This window comes from Notamacropus eugenii, chromosome 1 (assembly GCF_028372415.1).
Source record: "Notamacropus eugenii isolate mMacEug1 chromosome 1, mMacEug1.pri_v2, whole genome shotgun sequence".
Lineage (NCBI taxonomy): Eukaryota > Metazoa > Chordata > Mammalia > Diprotodontia > Macropodidae > Notamacropus > Notamacropus eugenii.
Genome location: NC_092872.1, coordinates 34,192,065 through 34,213,032, shown reverse-complemented (window position 1 = coordinate 34,213,032; position 20,968 = coordinate 34,192,065). Strand labels below are relative to the sequence as shown.

Below are 20,968 nucleotides of genomic sequence, written 5' to 3'. Positions count from 1 at the left end.
TGTTGTCAGGAGGTATTGTTATCTTGATTGTTATATGTCTTATACCAGTATGTCTCAAATGTGCCCTACGAACTGTAAAAGATATAATGTGGATGCTTACTGAAAATCAGTTCAAGCTGAGAGATGTACAAACCCGTGAAGGTCATCAGGTCTAAAACAAAAAGGGGGAGTTGTTAGGGGCACTGACCTCTTCACCATCTGGGATACCACACTGATGGACATCAGGTAAACTGAGTCCGGTACAGGAAAGGGTGAACAAGATGGTGCTGGAAGGGACGGCCCCACCCCTGGTTTGCACTATAGTTCCAGCTTGTGTTCATTACTATAGCTTCGGGTTTGTTTGTGTGTGTTACCATGGTTCACTGGGCTGGCTGGCAGAGACTATATAATCAGAATGCTTGCTTGAATAAATTGGAGTTGCTTCATGACCCACTCTCCCGCCTCATTCTTTTACTCGCGAGCTCCACAAGAGGACAAGCAACCTGCTGCTCAGGCATAAGACTTGCTCCTCTCAGTAAGCTATGCTGTCACCAATAGCAACTTGGTACCCAAACTGGGGCCACAAGCAGGGGGAAGGAGCAGGAAGCTCAGTCAAGGGAAATCAAGTCCCTTAAGAAACTCAGCCGAGGGAAGTCAGGTCTCTCAGGAACCCCAGCTGAGGGAATCAGGTCCCTCAGTAACCCCCTGATTGAGTCAGGCTCTCCAGAAGCCTAGACAGTGTACAGGAGCTATCAGGACAGGGTCAAAAGCCGATACCTGAGTGCGACAGGAAACAGTAGCCTGTCTGTCTCACCGAGTTCCTCTGGAAAGCAGATCTGAGAAGCAGACACAGGAGAAGACGCATTCAGCTCAAGTGAGACGACGTGTAACTGTGAGTAAGATTGAAATGGGGCAAAGCTCACAAAAGTTGAGTCAGGGTTAGTACACATTCTTTCTATATAACATGCTGAAGAATGTGTTCATAGAAAATGGTGGCAAGGCAGTGCAAATGAGAACATTCATCACATCCTCACAGACAGCCCCATTAGAGAGTAGTACAAGGGACAATAGCCCAGAAAGGCAGCCAGCACCCATATATGTAAACTTAGAAGAGAGATGGAAGAACAGACAGATGGTGCAGAATTTGCAGGACAGTGTAAAGAGCTAACTGATAAATTGAGAAACCTACTGAAGAAAGAGAAAAGACACCTCAGAGATAAGGCTCTGAAACGCCCAGGTGAAAAGGAGGAGGCTAGGCACCACTGGACTTTGTTTCAGAGTCTCCCTCACTTCCACTTGCAGTTTCACAACTTTTTCTTTCAAAAACATTTTAAGGAGTGGCCACAGATGTGAAATTTTCTTGAGTAAAAGTTAGAACCATCAAGATTTTTATTTTACTCTATAATCCAGAAATGGTGTTAGAGAAAGCAATTTGTAATCTGAATTTTGTTGAAACTAAAAGATGTTGGAAAAGTTATGTTATTTAGAAAACCAGGTATTTTCACCTTTGCCTATTAAAAAAGTTACAGCTAAAAAGCTGCTGTTTTAATGTTAAACCTAAAATTGTTAATGGATTACTATGTGTGGAAAGAAATGAATGGAGTAATAATTTATTTAGACTGGTTCAGCCCATTCAGAACAGTCCTCCTATATGTTTGGGATTGGCAGGCATGGGATACATGCCAATTCCTTTTATTTTGTAAAACTGCCAACGCTTCTTTCATGTGGACATGGTCATCAGTCCTAAGAAAATTGTTTGGCTTGTATAATTCATAAATAATGAATGTGACTTGTTCAAAAGTTGTAACAATTGGCTTTTATATCAGGACAAGTTTTAAATTTGAGAAGGAAGGATCTGAAATGAAATCTCTTATGTATGTGAGTCTTGTTAATGTGCATTGCTTATTTCAACTCCATGGGAATACAAATAACTGTACTGGGCTTTAAGTTGGGATTAGTGAAATTTGCTGTTTAAGGTAAAAGCATTTGGGACCACAAATACTTTTGTTTAAGTTTGAATTTGGGTATAGTTGTCTGCATTAAATCAGTATCTGAAAGGATATGCCACAAGTTACTTAGAGGGACTGTGATCCTTCATCCTGTACTGTTATCAGGTGAAATTTGTATCTGGAGAGGAAACACCTAGGGGACAATTCTAGACTCAGTCTAGGATAGGATCCTCCTGGTCAGTTTCCACACTCTGTCCTTTTATAAAGGAATGTTTCCCACCTGACTGTTCCTGAGTCTGGCTATAATACAGATACTGCATGACTGGAAAATTTCACTCCTATCTGAATTCAAACAGAGTCAAAGATGTTTTATATTTAGGAATTCTTTAATACCTAAGAATCTGGTTTGTTATCGTTTGTTCATTTGTGAGAAGATTTATGGTACTTTGCAGAGTACTTGCATAGTGGCTAAATAAAATTTCTTTTCCATAAGGTCTCTCTCCTTAGACACCTGAGTTTCAGGTATCCAGGGCTTGTGGACGGTTGGTTTGTTCCCCCTCCCCCCTTACCAGCTACCAGCTTTCTTTGTGAAAGTGCTGTGGGCTGTAGCTGAAACTTGGAAGGTACCCAAAAGTTACTTAAATCTGCCCTCTTTTTTCAAACCACATGAGCAATTAAGTTGGATTATCTGTGTTAGGGTATAAAAATTGTGCTTCAGTTTGTTTTTTTTTTAAGTTGCCTCCCTCCACCAGGTGGAGAGACGTCTCTTTCTCAAGAATTGTAATATCACCTATCACCCTCTGAATCATCAAGTTCCTCATACTGGTTAAAGACCTAACCCCTCCAATGTTGGGACCCTGTGAGGCAGGGTCAGCTCTACGTCCAGTCTCAGCAGGAAGCAGTTTCAGAAGCTGAGACCTTCATCCCTTATCCCAAAATATGTTGGGTCCCATCTGCTTAAAGGGAGACAGCATGGGGTACTTGAGTACATGTACTCGGACCCCAGAATTCAGGCCAGGTAGAAAGGATGAATAGAACCCTGGAGGAATGTATTGCTAAGCTTAAGGCTGAAACTGCCAAGACCAAAAATGAGATGCTTTAAGTGTGGAAAAACAGGACATTACCAGAGGGAAGAAAGGGACTCCAGAACCAAGGGAACAGAACGCCAGTTAAGAGTAGGCCAACCACACCCTGTCCAAAATGTAAGAAAACAGAACATTGGGCTTCAGAGTGTAGGTCATTCTCCCCTCTCAAGGGTAGTACTCAATATTTAAACATGCAGACGGGCGTCCCTCCAGCCCAGGAGACAAGGAGGGGCTACTGGGAGGACGCAGAAAGGATCCCACAGGCCACTTTAGAATTCAGGAGGAGGTACCAGACACTCAAGTCGGTGCCATACAGTCAAAATTAATTAGAAGCCTAGGGAATTTCCTGATACCTTGCACAACAGTGTGTTTACCAATAGAGGGAGTATGCATCAAAACAAAGCAAGAGATTATCATTTCTGCACCAGCAAATGCTTACACGGGCTTACAGGCTGTAGTACAGCAACCACCAATTGGTACCTTGCACAAGATCCTGATGTGCAACTCTAACAATGTGGAGGTCAGTGCCCCTAACAAACTATTAGCAAATAATTCATAAAAATTGAAATTGTTAAATGTGGAAATTGATGCAAATAGTGATGCTCTCTTATACCTTCTACTATTGCAGACTCAGAATCTGAATGAGTACTTATATTTGGGATTCTGAGCAGAAATAAGTCTAAAGCCTATTGAGTGTCTGAATTAAATCCAGCAATAACATGATCCACCACAAGAGGTATGCCAGTGGGATGTCTAAGGAATGGCAAACCCATCCATGAAGGAAAAAATAGGGCAGACATTTCCATGCTTATCAGAGCATATGAATGGCTTTTGTATTTGTAGCATGGGAGATTGAGTCTCAAACTATATACATACATACATATACATATACATACACATACACACACACATATATATGTAAAACTTTCTTGTAAAGGCAGTGATATGGACTAATGGATCACCTGATAGCAATTTCTGATTCAATGATAAAAGGCTAGGACTTTTATTTGCTGCTTTATATGATCTATATGCTTTTAAAATCTAGCATGCAGAGGTTGAATGCCACTTCATTATCACATAAATTATGTAAAGAAGAATGCAAAAATGTACCAGAAATTAGGAAACTTGGGTTCTTCCTCTGAGTTTTTTCCCTAGGAAGTTGCATAATTTTGGACATATCGTTTAACTTGTCCATGTGTTAGTTTCCTTATCTGTATAGTGCAGAGTTTTATTTCTTCTAACTATAACCTATGTTTCTGTGATTATTGATTCAAATTAATAACATAGAAAAACAAGTCATTTACAGTTCTCAAGTTTAAGGAGATTGAAGTACTGAGAAAACCATCTGGGCAAGCAAACAAGCATTCTTAGGGAATATATGATTAAAACTCTCTCTTTAATGTCATCATTTTCATGACAACAGGAGGCATCTCTCAAGTTGTAGGCATGTGTGATCATGTTTAAGGGGATCCCTGTCTACAGGAGAGAGCAATATCTCCCTTAAGAAAGTTCCCAGTAGAGGATAATCCCCAAACTGGTAGAAGAAATATTCTATTCTTCAGGGCTGTTTTTATAAAGGGGAAATCTCCATCCACTTCTAAATTGAACAAAAAGGTCAATTATCATCTCATTAGAAATTATGAATAGAGGGCAGTTGATGGGTCTAGATGTTGAGAACAGAAAAGGAAATTCTATATTATGAATTAAATATTTCACTGTACCTCTAGAACTATAAGGATTAATAAAACATGCTTAGAGTAACAAAAAAACTTATACAAACCACATTAATAAACAATGGCATGCAACTTTTCTACAAGCTCAAAACATTCATATACATAATCTCAGTTGTCCTCCTTAATTCATAAGTTAGGTAGAGACTAGGATTATTTTCATTTTTCATTTGAATAAATGAATGAAAAATGAATTTTTCCCACCCAATGGTGCCCACCATTGTTCTAAACCCTGGGGATTCCAGCACACACAAAAAAATGAAAATCATATGTCACATCGAGAAGCTTCACAAATGTTAAAACTCTATATCTGCCAGGTACTTTGCTAAACACCAGCAATCAAAAGAAAGCAAAGGTTAATCCCTGCTCTTGACCTTACAGTCTTATGGGAGAGAAACAACCAGAAACGAGTAGGTAATAAACAGGATGATGAGGAGACGGCCAAGAAGTGAAGTATGTGACAAATTGTAGTTCTGCTCAAGAGTTTATTGCTAAATTTTCAGTATTAACATTTTTACCTCAGAAATCAGAAAACGCTACAAATCAAGGCTTGATTCATTGTTTCTTGATTACCCAGACTTGAGTGATGAATAAAATGTGAACAATGCAGATTAAATATGAAAGCAGGTTGCATGTATGTTTTCCCTTCAGATATCCAGGTGTTAAACATTTAACAGCATACCATTGCCTTAATTGATTTCTCTGGAAGTTCTACCACTAGGGGACTGAAATCAAAATGGAACATGACTCTTACTCTAAGGTTTTCTTCTACAATACTGAGACGATTTTTAATTATCAAAACTATAAAATTTGACTTTACTGTGACACATTTGTCTGGCAATTAAAAACTTTACAGATCACACAATTATTGGAATTATGAGATTAGGGAAATAGATCCACAATCTTTAAGTTTAAGTTAAATGAGGCAGGTAGATGGTACAGTTGATAGAACTTTGATCCTGAATTCAGGATGACCAAAGGAAAAGATCTAGACTCAGACATTTAGTAGCTATCTGACCCTTGGCAAGTCACTTAATCTCTGTTTTACTCAGTTTCCTTATCTTTAAAATAGGGATAATAAGAGGATTTACCTCCAAGAGTTGTGAAGGTGGAATGAAATATTTATAAAATGTTTTGCAGACCCTAAAAACTATATAAATGTCATTTCTTAATATCATTGCTGTTATCATTATATGACATGAAATGCAGCTCTCCATCCTGACTTAAGACAACTGAGACTGAAGCATACTTCCCTCTCCTTTTACTTAATATATATTTATGTATAAAGCTTAAATATCAGAAAATAATACCTTTTACTTTTTTTCTTATGACAGAAATAGGATTGGACTTTTCTGTTGTGTGACTATGAAGCATAAATTAGTCAGTACTAGAGGAAATAGTATATAGTATCAGTTGTTAAGTTTTTACTGGCTGCAATTATGCAGTGTTGTATATTGGAATGTTCCAATTGATTTGGCTAATAAAAGGGAGAAAAACACTATACTCATGACATAAGTTGCAGCTTTACATGCCAAATTTCATCTTCTCATAATTGTTTGTGAACCTAATATAAGTCACAGAGAAGTGGTGGACTCCAGGTATGGAATAAGGTAAGCAGTAAGTTGTCAAACAGAGTTAATATGTCCATCCTTTTTGTTAACCAGGAGTTGTCATTAGGAAACCATAGAAATGAAACCAAAAGAAAAGAAAGAATCAATAAAACATTGATTTTTTTAAAAAGCACGCTGAATAAGCCAGTTGGGTTCTACACTTGGGAATATACCTCTCTCATTCTAGAAATAAGCTTTAATACTTATGCTGACTAAATATCCATTAAGGAAAACAACTCTATCTATCTAGCCGTGCAATTTTCAAAATTAACTCCAATCACATTTTTAAAATAACCGTATATACATATATGTGTGTATGTATGTGTATATATATGCATGTACATGTCTATACACATATACATAGAAATACATATGTACACATGCATAAACATGTATGCATGTGCACATACATAAACATGTATGTGTATATGTATATGCACATGCATACATATACATACACACTGATTGCGCACATTCTCAAGTGTTGCTAACTACTTACAAAATGCATGATTTGAGTGACTGGCATTGTCATTGTTTACAGTATAAAAATGCTCTCAGAGTATTGTGCACAATGCTATGTCAGAATTGATGTATATGTTTGTCCTTCATTGCTGAAGAAGACCATGCCATCAGAGAAATAATGACATGACTTGCACTTGACTTTGTTTTGAGTGCGGGAGGGCTGTGCAGGTCACCAGGCTCACTTCTCCTCCAGAGCCATCTGAATCCAGTGACCAGATATTCATCAGGATGACTATAGATGACCCAGGATGAGGCAATTGGGGTTAAGTGACTTGGCCAAGGTCACACAGCTAGTGAGTGTCAAGTGTCTGAGGTGAGATTTGAACTCGGGTCCTCCTGACTTCTGCACTGGTGCTTTATCCACCTTGCTGCCCTGTCAGAATTGATATATAAAGACTGAATATGTTAATATGCATTCCTACAATTTTTTGGGAATACAGGGAGCAAAGAATGGGGTCACAAAAATTCATTTATGTGGCATAGGATTCTGATATTCTTGTTCTATTAAATAAATGAAAATGCACAGTTGTTAAACCATAGGGAAGAAAGCATCAGTTGTAGGGCAAGATGAAGAAACGATGACACCCAGTTGGGTTTAAGCATGCTCAACTTGGAGCAGCTTTTATTTCTGCTTCTCCTGTGTGAGTTACTCTGGGACTTTTCGGTATGTTTCCTGCTATTAGAGATTGTGAATACAAAAGTTGGCCCACATTGAATAAAAATAAACTCTGGTCCACTTTTGACAAAAGATAATGCTGAGCAGCCCTCTATAGGCAATACTCTCATTAAACCAACGGAGATGTCAGGATCATCCATTAAGCTCCCATGGGTTGGCAGAGAGACTTGTTCAATTTTGACCTGTCTCCAGTGGAAAGTAAGAATGTGATTAAAAAGAAGACATGGGATTTTCTTAGATATTAATGAAGCAAGGACAGTAGCCTTGGTATGAGTGCTTGAGAGGTCAGTCTTGATTTTCATTAAAATGCTCTCTTTTAAGTGGCTTATAATATGTTCACGAACATTTAAAAAGGTATGGAATTTGGCAAGTGATGCTGCAGCTCAGACATGGCTATGAATTCTGCTTTTGTTGGCTAAAAATATCACAGCATTCCAATGTAAACCACTGCATAAGATGGTGAAGAGCAAGAATAGAAGAAACCCAAGACAATAGTATATATTATTCCTTTATTGACCTAGATATGCTTCCATATGCACACAATACAAAAGTGCAAATTTATTTCAGTTTTAAGAAAAAATAATAAATAATAATCATTTATAGCCTTACTCTCCACATAACTAAATTAACCAATATGACTATATCCTGGACCCCATCTAAATTCCTCAATTTATCTCATATTTACTAATAATAGAAGACACATATGATAAAAGTGTGTACCTGTAGTGGTTTTTTTCTAAATAGATTTTTAATACATTTGAGAGTTGTTATGTGTTATATTGACATTTTATAGTTTTTATTTACTAATACCAGCTAGTCCCATTAGGCCCACCTCAATTAATTTTTGGCCGTTGGATACTTTTCATTGTCAGTCTATGATTTGAGAGATAATTAAGCAGCTAATATTGGATCCGGCCCCTCAGGATTTAAAAGTAAAGGTTCTAGGGATTTCCAGTGTGAGGATACCGACCCCAAAACAGAGTGATCTCTAGCTCCTGTAGCCCATATATCATTATTTTCACAAATGAGGTGAAAGATGTGTATATAGGATGAAAGATGTGAACCAAGTTCTTGCAAATCAGTGGCAGAAAGAGTTTAATGGTTTCACCTAGAAGACTCACATTTTCTGTGAAATATTCTTTAATAAACTATGGTGTACAAAGCTTCCTTGGAATTGAAAATGAACGTTAAGCCCTATTTTACTGTTTCAGAGGACACTCCATACTTAATGGCATAACAGTATCACAAATACCATTTTAAAAAGACTTTAGGGGAGAGAAAAAAAGGAGCCACTTAGGGTATTGTTTGGCTTAAGGGATATTGATATATTCTTTCCTCCAAAGGTTCAAAAATGCATTCTCAGTGGTTTGTAGACTCTTGAAAGCCAGAAGTATGCTCGGTCCCCTGAGTATACCACTAAAGGTGGATTTAGTAGCAAAAATTATAGTGTGCAAGGGCAGAAATATTGTTACAGAATAAATTAATGGGATTTCTGTGCTTTTCCTGAGCCAGCAAAGTAGGGGGTGAGGGTGGGAGGAAGTAGGAAAAGATATTCTTTCAATGTAACATGGAATGAAGAACGAACGTGATTCACATTTTAATCCTGGATCATATATTATCATAACTATTCCCACAGTACTTGTAGTGACATTAGGACAGTGTTGCCAGCACACCATTTTATCAGAGGCACAATGAACAGTGCGCATATAATTATGCAGACACACCAAAAGAATTCAGACACTCTTATATGCTACCAAACAGGACTTGATAAGCCTGTCAAAGAACAATACAGTCTGTATTAGCAACTTTACTTCAATATTTTTTATTAGAGGAGAAAAAAAAACTTCACAAAACAACTCATCAGTAAAATAAGACCACATATCCCCAAAGTTCTTATGTCCTTTAGAAGCAATCTGCCTGTTTTAGGATTCCCGTAATCTCTCAAAAGAATAAGATTTATTAGTAGGCCAAAGTTAACATCATTTAAGAATATCATAAAGATCCTAGCTACCAGTAGGGCATACCCTTAGAATTCAGAGCTCAAAGTTATCTTAGAACCCATCTAGTGCAACCATTCATTTTACATTGGAGGAAAATGAGGTCCACAGAGGGAAATTAAATTACTTAAGTTTACCCAGAGGGTAAGTAACTGAACTGGCATTTGTAATGCTAGTGAGAGTTAAAGATCTTCCCTACCCATTAATGGGCCTGCCCATTAAGGGAAGCTTGATTAGGGGGCGCCCACATCTTTTGTTAATTTTCTAATGAGGTCCTGGTTCTCAAGAGTTATGATGGCTCAGGCTCTGAAAAGTGTATAAATACTCCAAGGGGAGGTTTTACTTTGAGGCTTACTCACTGGAAGTGTTTGTTTGGCCAGAGGAGACTCTGGGCAGCCACTAAGGAGCCCCCTGGCTTTGAAAACCTAGATGTTGGCATTTCTTTCTCTGGTAACTATGTATGTATGGTGAAACAATTGACTCTGTCTGTTGATCTGTGATGTATGTGTAGCTTACAGTCAGACAGATGGAAGTTCCATGTATTGGTTGATCTTTGTTTCACTGTTTGGACTTTCTCTGAAGTTCAGGATGCCGACATTTTCCCCTGACCTAAGTGAATGATATATGTGCTTGATTAAAGTAGATTGTTGACCCCTCAAAAGTTGCTTTCCTTTTAGAAAATCAGATCGAAGAACCTGTGATAGCAGGCTCTCCTCTGTGTGTCAGGGTCCCTGGTGTTACAGCATTCAAACCCATTTGGAGTCACTGACTCCAAATCGTAAATTCTTTTCTTTAGGCTACATTGTATCTCCATTAAGTGATGCCAGCTTTTGATGTTTCTGCAATCTTAAAAAAAAATTCATAGTTCTCATACTTCAAAGAATTTAAATCTACTAGTCAGATGCAATATGTAAAGAGAAAAGGATAATACAAAGAGACCATAATGGGTTCAAAGAAGAAATGTAGACAGAGAGATTTGAGGAGAGAGCTACGAAGGTTTTGGAAGAGTAAACCTGAGCTCTCACTGAACCTTCAAAAAAGAAAAACAAAGGCAAAAAAGTGCTTTCTAGGAACAGAAGAATGGTCTTTGCAAATGCAGGGAATTAGAAAGCAAGATGAGCAAAACTAAAGAGTCAATTATTCAATATGACTGGAGCCAGAATCTATAAATGTCAGCAATGGGGATTAAGGCTAGAAGCTAAACTAGAGCCGGATCCTAGAAGGTCTTAGATTTCAGTCTGAGAAGTGTTTATTTTGTTGTTTCATGCTATCTTCAGACAATAGGACTACATCAGAGGCTTTGGATCCAAAGAATGACTGAGTTAGACCCTTGAATTAGGAAAATTATTTTGGAAGCTGTGTGAAGGTTGGACTGAAGAAGAGGGACTGAGAGAGCAATTAGGGGATTATAGCAATGTGCTAGGTGAGAAACGTTGACCTAGGGTTATGACAGTGAGTGTGAAGAGAACAGATATGGGATACTTTTGTCAGAGATAGCAATGAATAAGTTTTACAAATTAATTAAAGGTGGGAAGTAAAGAGAAAGGCTGAGTCAAAGATGATACCCTAGGTTTTGAGCCTGGTGACTGGGAAGATGATCATGGAAGTGAGAGAACATATAAATTTGGGAGGAAGAGAAGGTTTTAGCTGGAGTGAGATGATGTTTTGGAATTCTGTCCATTGATTCCTTTTTATTTACTCAGTCTTCTGTATGACGAAAAACAATCATTTACTTGCCAGATAAACAACCAATTAGTGGAACAGTATCATGGCATGGGCCTCATAACAGGTGGGATACAAAGGCATTCACAAGAATGAAAAGGAAGCTAGAGAGCAAAAACAGAAACCCTGAGCAAGAATTTCAGTTTGTGCTAAGGGAGGCAGAAAATACCCTGCTGAGATCCGTTACTTCTTTAACTGCTGTGCCGAATGTTCCTATGGGAACTATAGAGTATTTATAGAATTCAGCAAAAGGAATTCTTAAACGGAAAGAGCCCCTTTTCCCAAGTAAGTGATAACAGAATCAAAAACCTAGCATCTCAACGTCTTATATTGTAATCCTCGTTGTTTTTGACAAACCATTAAACTATATCAATATATTTTATCACTAAATCCAATATCTAAAACTTAAAAGAATCAAGGCAACTGTACTTTATCTCAATAATAGTAATAATATATTAAAAATATTTCATTTTTCAAACATCGTAGCTAATGTCTATAATTTAACCCTTCACCTTCAGATGGCAAATTATTTTCTTTTCTTTTTTTTTTAATTTATTTAACTTTTAACATTCATTTTCACAAAATTTTGGGTTACAAATTTTCTCCCCTTTTATCCCCTCCCCCCCCAAACACCAAGCATTCTAATTGCCCCTGTGACCAATCTGCTCTCTCTTCTATCATCCCTCTCTGCCCTTGTCTCCATCTTCTCTTTTGTCCTGTAGGGCCAGATAGCTTTCTATACCCCTTTACCTGTATTTCTTATTTCCTAGTGGTAAGAACATTACAGTTGATCCTAACACTTTGAGTTCCAACTTCTTTACCTCCCTCCCTCTAAACCCCTTCCCTTTGGAAGGCAAGCAATTCAATATAGGCCAGATCTGTGCAGTTTTGCAAATGACTTCCATAATAGTTGTGTTGTATAGGACTAACTATATTTCCCTCCATCCTATCCTGTCCCCCATTACTTCTATTCTCTTTTGATCATATCCCTCCCCATGAGTGTCTACCTCGAATTGCATTCTCCTCCCCATGCCCTCCCTTCTATCATCCCTCCCACCCTGCTTGTCCCCTTGTCCCCCACTTTCCTGTATTGTGAGAGAGGGTTTTCCTACCAAAATGAGTGTGCATTTTATTCCTTCTTTTAGTGGAATGTGATGAGAGTACACTTCATGTTTTTCTCTCACCTCCCCTCTTTATCCCTCCACTAATGAGTCTTTTGCTTGCCTCTTTTATGAGAGATAATTTGCCCCATTCAGTTTCTCCCTTTCTCCTCCCAATATATTTCTCTCTCACTGCTTGATTTCACTTTTTTTTTAAGATATGATCCCATCCTCTTCAATTCACTCTGTGCACTCTGTCTCTATGTATGTGTGCGTGTGTGCATGTGTATGTGTGTACTCCCACCCAGTACCCAGATACTGAAATGTTTCAAGAGTTACAAATATTGTCTTTCCATGTAGGAATGTAAACAGTTCAACTTTAGTAAGCCCCTTACGACTTCTCTTTGTTGTTCACCTTTTCATGGTTCTCTTCATTCTTGTGTTTGAAAGTCAAATTTTCTTTTCAGCTCTGGTCTTTTCATCAAGAAAATTTGAAAATCCTCTATTTCATTGAAAGACCATTTTTTCCCCTCAAATATTATACTCAGTTTTGCTGGGTAGGTGATTCTTGGTTTTAGTCCTCCTTCCTTTGACTTCTGGAATATCCTATTCCATGCCTTTCGATCCCTTAATGTAGAGGCTGCTAGATCTTGTGTTATCCTGATTGTATTTCCACAATACTTGAACTGTTTCTTTCTAGCTGCTTGCAATATTTTCTCCTTGACCTGGGAACTCTGGAATTTGGCCACAATGTTCCTAGGAGTTTCTCTTTTTGGATCTCTTTCATGCAGTGTTCTGTGGATTCCTTGAATATTTATTTTGCCCTCTGGTTCTAGAATCTCAGGGCAGTTTTCCTTGATAATTTCATGGAAGATGATGTCTAGGCTCTTTTTTTGATCATGGCTTTCAGGTTGTCCCAAAATTTTTAAATTGTCTCTCCTGAATCTATTTTCCAGGTCAGTTGTTTTTCCAATGAGATATTTCACATTATCTTCCATTTTTCCATTCTTCTCTCTTTGTTCTGTGATATCATGCTTTCTTGCAAAGTCCTTAGCCTCCATCTGTGCCATTCTAGTTTTGAAAGAACTATTTTCTTAACTGAGCTTCTGAATCTCCTTTTCCATTTGGCTAATTCTGCTTTTGAAAGCATTCTTCTCCTCATTGGCTTTTTGAGCCTCTTTTGCCAATTGAGTTAGGCTAGTTTTCAAGGTGTTAATTTCTTCAACATTTTTTTGGGTCTCCTTTAGCAGGGAGCTGATCTGCTCTTCATGCTTTTCTTTCATCTCTCTCATTTCTCTTCCCAGTTTTTCCTCCACCCCTCTAACTTGATTTTCAAAATTCTTTTTGAGCTCTTCCATGGCCTGAGCCCATTGGGTGGGCTGGGACACAGAAGCCTTGATTTCTGTGTCTTTGCCTGATGGTAAGCATTGTTCTTCCTCATCAGAAAGGAAGGGAGGAAATGCCTGTTCTCCAAGAAAGTAGCCTTCAATAGTCTTATTTCTTTTCCCTTTTCTGGGCATTTTCCCAGTCAGTGACTTGACCTCTGAATATTCTCCTCACACCCACCTCACCTCCTGATCCTCCCAGCCAGCGTTTGGGGACTGAGATTCAAATGCTGCTTCCAGCCTTAGGGCTTTTGGCGGGGGCAGGGCTGCTATTCAGTATGAGTTTATGTTCAGGTGGTCAGGTCTGGGCAGGGCCACCTCTCAGGCTCAGTTCCCTCAGGGGGTTTATGCACAGACCTCCCACAATGGATCCAGGCTCCCGCCCGTTTGGGTAGCCCCTGTCTGCAGCCGCCTCTCAGCTTCTACCTCCCGGGGGTGCCCGAAACATGGGGGCACCCCAGTCCCTTCTCGACCCGCCAAAGAGACTCTCTCACCAACCCCTGTCACCTGTGGGAGGAGGGACTTGTGCGGCCGCTGGAGATCCCATCCCTGAAGCCTGCTTGGGTCTGTTTCTCTTGGTGCCATGGCCACAGCAGGGCTGGGCTGGGCTGGGCTCCGCGTGTGCAGCGCGACGGACCTTTAGCGAGAGGTTTGCAGGTCCCTCTGTGGGTGGAGGGACCTGCGTGGCCTCTGGAGATCCCGTCCCCGAAGCCCACTCGGATCTTTTCCTCTCGGTGCTGCGGCCACGGCAGGGCTGCCCTCAGCTCCCAGTCCCGGCGCCCAGTCCGCAGTGCGAAGGACCCCCCACGAGAGGTTTGCAGGTCCTTTGGGAATAGAAATCTCCCTTGCTCCAATATTCCGTGGCCTCTGGGTGCAGAATTTGCCGTGAGTTACTCCCCTGTAGCCGTTCTGTGGGTTGTGGGTTCGGAGCTATGTGTATGTGTGTCTGTCTACTCCCTGGCAAATTATTTTCAATACTAATGCATTTATCTGAAATACAGCCTAAATAAAATCTTAATATAAAATCCATATTTATAAGAGCCTTGATTTCAAATAATTAGCATAAATAGTATAACAAACATTCTCTATTATCACTTTATGCAAATTGTTCTAAATCAAACGTAAGTCTCCTATCTAGCCAATCAAGGGGTATACTTTTGAAAGCAAAAGATTTCCTTTTCATTTTTCATTAATGTACCAAACTGTTGTTAAAACAATTGTAGCTACAGACCTTGTGGAATATTCATCAATTTTTTATCTTTATGCAGTATGGTGACTGAAGAAACCACTAGAACTGCTAGGTATTTATGACAAGTTCTACTTATTGTACATGAACTGAATCCCCATATCAAAATTCCAATATGATGAATTCCCTGATCCTACTTCCTTAGTGTGGTGAAAGCTCTTAACTTTGAGCCTTTCTAATTCTCTATCATGCTTAAAAATACTACCCTCATACACACACACACATGTATGTGTGTGTGTACATATCTACATGAATATATACACATATATTTTATACACACATGTGTGTTTCTGTGTGTATATAGGCTGGTAGGTGGCAAAGCACTAGACCTAGAGTCAGGAAGAGCTGAGATCAAATGCATTCTCAGACACTTAGTAGCTGTGTGACACTGGACAAGCCACTTAACACTGTTTGCCTCAGTTTCCTCATCTACAAAATGAACTGGAGAAGGAAATGACAAACCACTCTAGTATGTTTGACAAGAAAATTCCAAATGGACTCACAAAGAGTCAGACATGACTGAAATGAGTGAACAACAACAAATATATTTACTTGTATGTATAAATTCATATGCATGCATATGTTTGTATACACACATACAAATTGCCCCCCTAGTTCTGCCTTTTCTTCCCCTTATGTAGAAACTGTATTGCCTTTGCTTATTAATTTTTTGACTCAGATTAATTGCCAAAGTAACCATGGGCTCCCAGATTGCCTTTCTCTGATGGTTTTTTACTTTCTTGTTAATGAATGAATGAATCATTCCATCAGTCTATTTTGATCCTTTATTGCAATAGTCTCAACATGAGATTAAGAAGTTCACAGCTAGTAACATGCAGGCTGGAGGAGTCACAACAGAAGCACAAGTAGAGCATGTGTTTATCAAAGAACGGCCAGAGACAGCTTGATCCTATGAATATCCAAGTGTGCCCAGGGGTTTAAGTGGTTAGCATTCAGTGGTCTCTTTACTCTTGTTCATGTTTGATTCCAACTCAAGGAAGCATCATTATTAATACATTTTGTACTCCACAGAGAGGGACACCATGATATAATGGTATAAACATTGGATGAGAAGCCAGGAAGCTTGAGTTTTAGGCCTAAACCTGCAAATTATTGGTCATTTATGTTACTTCTTTGACCATAACCTTTCACCTCTTCAAAAGTCCAACAACTTAGAGACAAACTGTGAAATAAAATTAGATAATGTGTGTACAACCACATAGAAAGCAGTATAAGCTATTAAAACATAAATATTGAAAACATTTTAAAGGTTATGTGTCTGTTACTGAAATTTCTCCTGTCAGCAGTATTTGGGCTATCAGAAATGTCAAACTAAGATTAACGGGGCTGCATGTGTTATTTGATTCCATTAACAGGCTATAGGTTTGATTGTCTAAGGTTTGTTTTCTAATATGTGTTCTAAAAGAGAAAATCAGTGTTAATGCACAAAATCATAGATTTAGAGTTGGAAAGGACTCTGTTGACCATCTAGTTTAACTGACATGTAGAAATAATTCCCTGCACATGTAACTAAGACCCTGAATAAAGCCTAACCCTTGTTCGACTCCAGAAAGTCTCTTCTCTCATACGTTTATCCAGTTTGGCCAGCCGAAGACCTGCGATATAGGTAAGGTAAGACTCGGGTAGCCCTCAGGCCTCTAGGCCTGGCAGTTGGTGCATTCCAAACAGGGACAGGCGCAGATATCCTGGGTGGTTGGGACACCCGGAAGGGGCTGTGAAAGACACAAGTCCCGAATCCTAGATTCAGAAGGAGAGAAAGAGTGAGTAGCTTCCCACACCCATGGGAAAAGGGCAGGGATGGGGAATCAATTGCCAGTAATAAAGCCAGAGGAACAGGAGGTCTGGGCTGAGATACTTTACAGGGAATGCAGGGAGGCGGGGGTCACTATAGAGTTAAATGACCTCCGAGAATTTTGTAAAAGGATTTGGAAGGTCTCTCCCTGGCTCGAGCAGACCGGAATATCAAGAGAAAGATGGGGAGCAGTCGGAGAACAAATGACCGCTTATGAACAACAATGCCCCAGGGAGCTGGAGGATTTAGATTTCCTGATATTCGGTGTGATTAAAAGTCTTTTGGAAGGCCCGGAGAGACCAGGGTGGGATTGGAATGAGAGTGGAAGCGGAGAGAGGGGAGGGGAGAACCCTGGCAAGCAGAAAGTTAAGGAGTGTAGAGAAAAAATAGGTTCGGAGCTCCATCTAGCAGATGGGAAAGGCGAGGCAGAGGAGAATACACCGTGTCTTCCCTCTGCTCCTCCTTATAGCATGCTCCATTGGTCAGACAGTCCAGGGCCACAGTCCAGTTTGGAAAAGGGAATACAAAAGGCCATAGAGAATGGAGAAGACGTAGGGACATTCCCTGTGCTAGAAATAGCGGACCCTAGTGTCCCCGGTGGGGTTCAGAGGAGCCACATACCCATAGAGTGGAAGAGAGTAGCGACTCTCAAAGAGGCTTGTACCAAGCACGGCCCCAATTCACTCTTTGTCATAGCCATGCTTGAGACTCTCAGTGGTCAGTTCGTTCTGACTCCTAATGACTGGAAGAGCTTAGCCAGAGCCTGCCTTACCCCTGGGCAGAATGTGATTTGGGTATCAGAATTTTCTCAGAAGGTAAAGAGCACTACCAGTGGGCTGGGGGCTCAGGCCCCCCAGGCTTATCAGCAATTTACAGGAACAGGGCAGTTTGAGGCTACAGGAAATTAATTACAGTACTCGGCCGCCGATTATGTCTTGATTGCCGGAATGGCTATTGCCGCCTGGAAGGTTATAGCCTCTAAGAAAGAGAGAGAGTTTCCCATGACTAGGATTATGCAAGGAAACACTGAGCCATTTACTAATTTTGTGGCCAGGCTGCAGGAGGCAGTGGGTCGAGACATGGGAGAGGAGAATCAAGGGACAGAGATAGTGTTAAAGACATTGCTGCGGCAGAATTGTAATCATGACTGCAAAAAGGCAATGCTGGGACTGCCAAAGAATGCATCTGTTGAAGAAATGATACAAAGATGTGAAAGGGTAGGAAGTCAGGTGTACTTGGCACAGGTGCAAGGGAAGTACCTGGCCGCAGCCTTAAATAACATCTCTCTGGAGAGAAAATGTTTTCACTGCGGAAAACTGGGACACCTTAAGAAAGAGTGTAGGAAAGAAATAAGTACAGGGAGGGGCCAGGACCCTTGTTTTTCATGTGGAAAGCCAGGTCACCTAGCTAGACAATGTAGGAAGTCGGGAAACGGGGTGAGGGGCCCCTCAAAGGCCCCAAAAGTGTACCCTTTGGCAGAGAATTGGGACGGCCCCTTGGAGGGAGAATACAGGAGATTATGGGGCCAGAGGAAGGAATGCAACACCTTTACAGCTTAGATAAGTGCCAGCTTGCAGCTCATCAGTTTACTATGATTCCCCTGAGAGACCCCATACAGGAGGAATCCCTGATATTACAGAACCCCTCTCATGCACCCGTAGTTATATATACAGGAGTTTATCCCACTGGCACCACAGCACTTCCATGTTCCAATGTGGCAGCCGAGCCAGCTCATATAGACAATCAGCTTCCCATAGCTATTGCCCTTCCCTCAAAGCACTCAGTTCAAATCCAGTTACTAAAGGAAATAGGACAGAATAGACCTGAGTGTACAATCTGGCTCAAGGGAATTCCCATGACTGGCCTCCTTGATACTGGAGCGGATAGAACCTGCCTTAGTGGTTGCTCAGTACCCCGGCACTGGAAGCTCAAAGAAAGCCAGAGACCAGTGTGGGGAATAGGAGGGTGCCAAAATACCTTAAAGACAATGCACCCAGTAAAGTGGGAGGCAGAGGATCGCCAAGGGACCATATGGCCGTTGGTGATTCCAGGACTTAGTTTTAACATCTGGGGCAGAGACATCATGAGCCGCCTGGGGATGAGGCTATCAAATTTTTAGTAAGGGCCATTGCAGTTGCACTGGAGTCCCCACCCTTGAATTGGAAGTCAGACACCCCGATTTGGGTGGAGCAATGGCCCCTGACTCAAGAAAAACTCCAGGCACCACAAATACTGGTTAAGGAGCGATTAGCACCCTGGAATGCTCTTGTGTTTGTTATAAAGAAAAAATCCGTAAAATTCAGGTTCCTTACAGATGTTAATCAAGCATTTGTAAGCACCAGGCAGCAGCAATACCAAAGTAAACAGCCAGTATGCATCCTTATCAACTTCACCTTAAAGGCGATCCTCGCTAAACAAAAAAGGGGAAGAGGTCGCCTAACACAATCAGAGCTTGATACAGCTGTGTATACACACAATTTTTTGCATATCTCAAAAAACTCACATACTGCTCCAGCTATGAGATATTTTGTGACTATTCCACGACAACACCGCAAGGAAAGTAATACCCAGGATGGAAATAAGGACACATGGGCCATGGTAAAGGATATGGCCTCAGGGAAATGGCAAGGTCGGTATAAGATACTAATATGGGGTCCGGGGTACGTTTGTGTCTCCACAGGAAAAGGAGATGCGTGGATTCCCATTAGAAGGATCCGTAGGTGGAAACCAGTGTCGGAGATGACGGAGACGCAGGAAACGACGAGTCCGGAGACCCCGGAGAAGGACCATGCACCACCTGAGTCTGCTGCTGACAGCTTTGACCCTGCTGCCCAGAGAGGAAGCAGCACTCATCCCAACCACTGACATTGCTGCCCACTCCATCTAGGCATCTCCTTTCAGCGGCTGAAGGAGGACTTTGGCATCACAAACCCAGGACACACGGTTGGGGGGGAGGTGACCAACTTTTCGCCTGAATACCACAGGCTTGGCCGTGAGGTCCATTTGCATGACTGAGGGGGTGGTGAAGTGTAAGGCGCCAGCACTAGCTGCTTCTCTTAGAATATGCTTTGGAATTAGTGATTGCACTTCCTCTTGTTGTAATTCAGCCATTTAGTTTCATCTTTGTTTTGTTGGATGCCTCTCTTTGTCAGTTGTGCTAGCTGCAGATTTCTGTGTAAATGAAGTTCTTGTTGTGGGGTACTCCTATGCTAAAGGCCTTCCTAACCCACTCAGCCTCCAGCCGCTATTTGCTCTAGGGCCATGTGCGCTCTGCGCAAAACAAAAAAGGGGAGATGTTGGGGGTGTAAGCTCAGTTCCATGTGGACAGTCTCGGGCGGGTAAAGGTGAGAGCTTCTAAACCTTAGAGTTCTCATGAGGCCCCCCAGGAAACAGCAGGGAATTGAGGAGTGAGATCTCGTGTATTTCCGCCTCTTCCCGTGAGAACGTGATGGGAGAGAGCATCCCCGCCCTCGAGACTGGCCCGGATCTGGGCACACCTATTGTTATCTAACAGGCATGGTATTCAGGTGCAAATTATGCGGCAGGAGAGCTTAAGTAGGGTCAGGAAAGCCTGAAGGCGCTCTTAGCGCTGAGGGGCCCTTACAGGACAGAAGGCCCCTTTTCCTTTCTTCGCTCTTCCCTCCCCCCTCTCTCCCCACTTCCACTTCTGCTTTCATTCTCTTACTGTAAGATCTTTGCCTCTTTGGGAGATTTCTCTCTCGCTCCTAAGGAAGAGTTCCCCCTGCACATGTAACCAAGACCCTGAATAAAGCCTAACCCTTGTTCGACTCTGGAAAGTCTCTTCTCTCATACGTTTATCCGGTTTGGCCAGCCGAAGACCTGCGATATAGGTAAGGTAAGACTTGGGTAGCCCTCAGGCCTCTAGGCCTGGCAAGACTTGAGTTCAAATTCAACCTCAGAGATTTACTAGCCATATGACCCTGGGCAATTCATTTAACTTTTGTTTGCTTTAGTTTCCTTATCAATAAAATAGAGATAATCATAGCACATTTCTTGCATCATTGTTGTGAGATCAAACGAGTTCTTGGAACATAGTAAACACTCTGCAAATGTTAGGGATTAGTATCTGTGGTTATAATAGAGAGGTGTCAAACTCCTAGTCTGAAAAACTATCAAGTCTGCCCAAATCATAT

At 40.9% G+C, this 20,968-nt stretch overlaps 1 long non-coding RNA gene across 1 annotated transcript; it reads left to right on the top strand.

Moving 5' to 3' along the window:
- The first annotated feature begins 396 nt into the window (after positions 1-396).
- LOC140496612 (uncharacterized) lies at positions 397-20,611 on the top strand. Its single transcript, XR_011964343.1, has 2 exons — positions 397-871; positions 19,495-20,611. It is a non-coding gene; the product is annotated as an uncharacterized lncRNA (long non-coding RNA).
- The last annotated feature ends 357 nt before the right edge of the window (positions 20,612-20,968 follow it).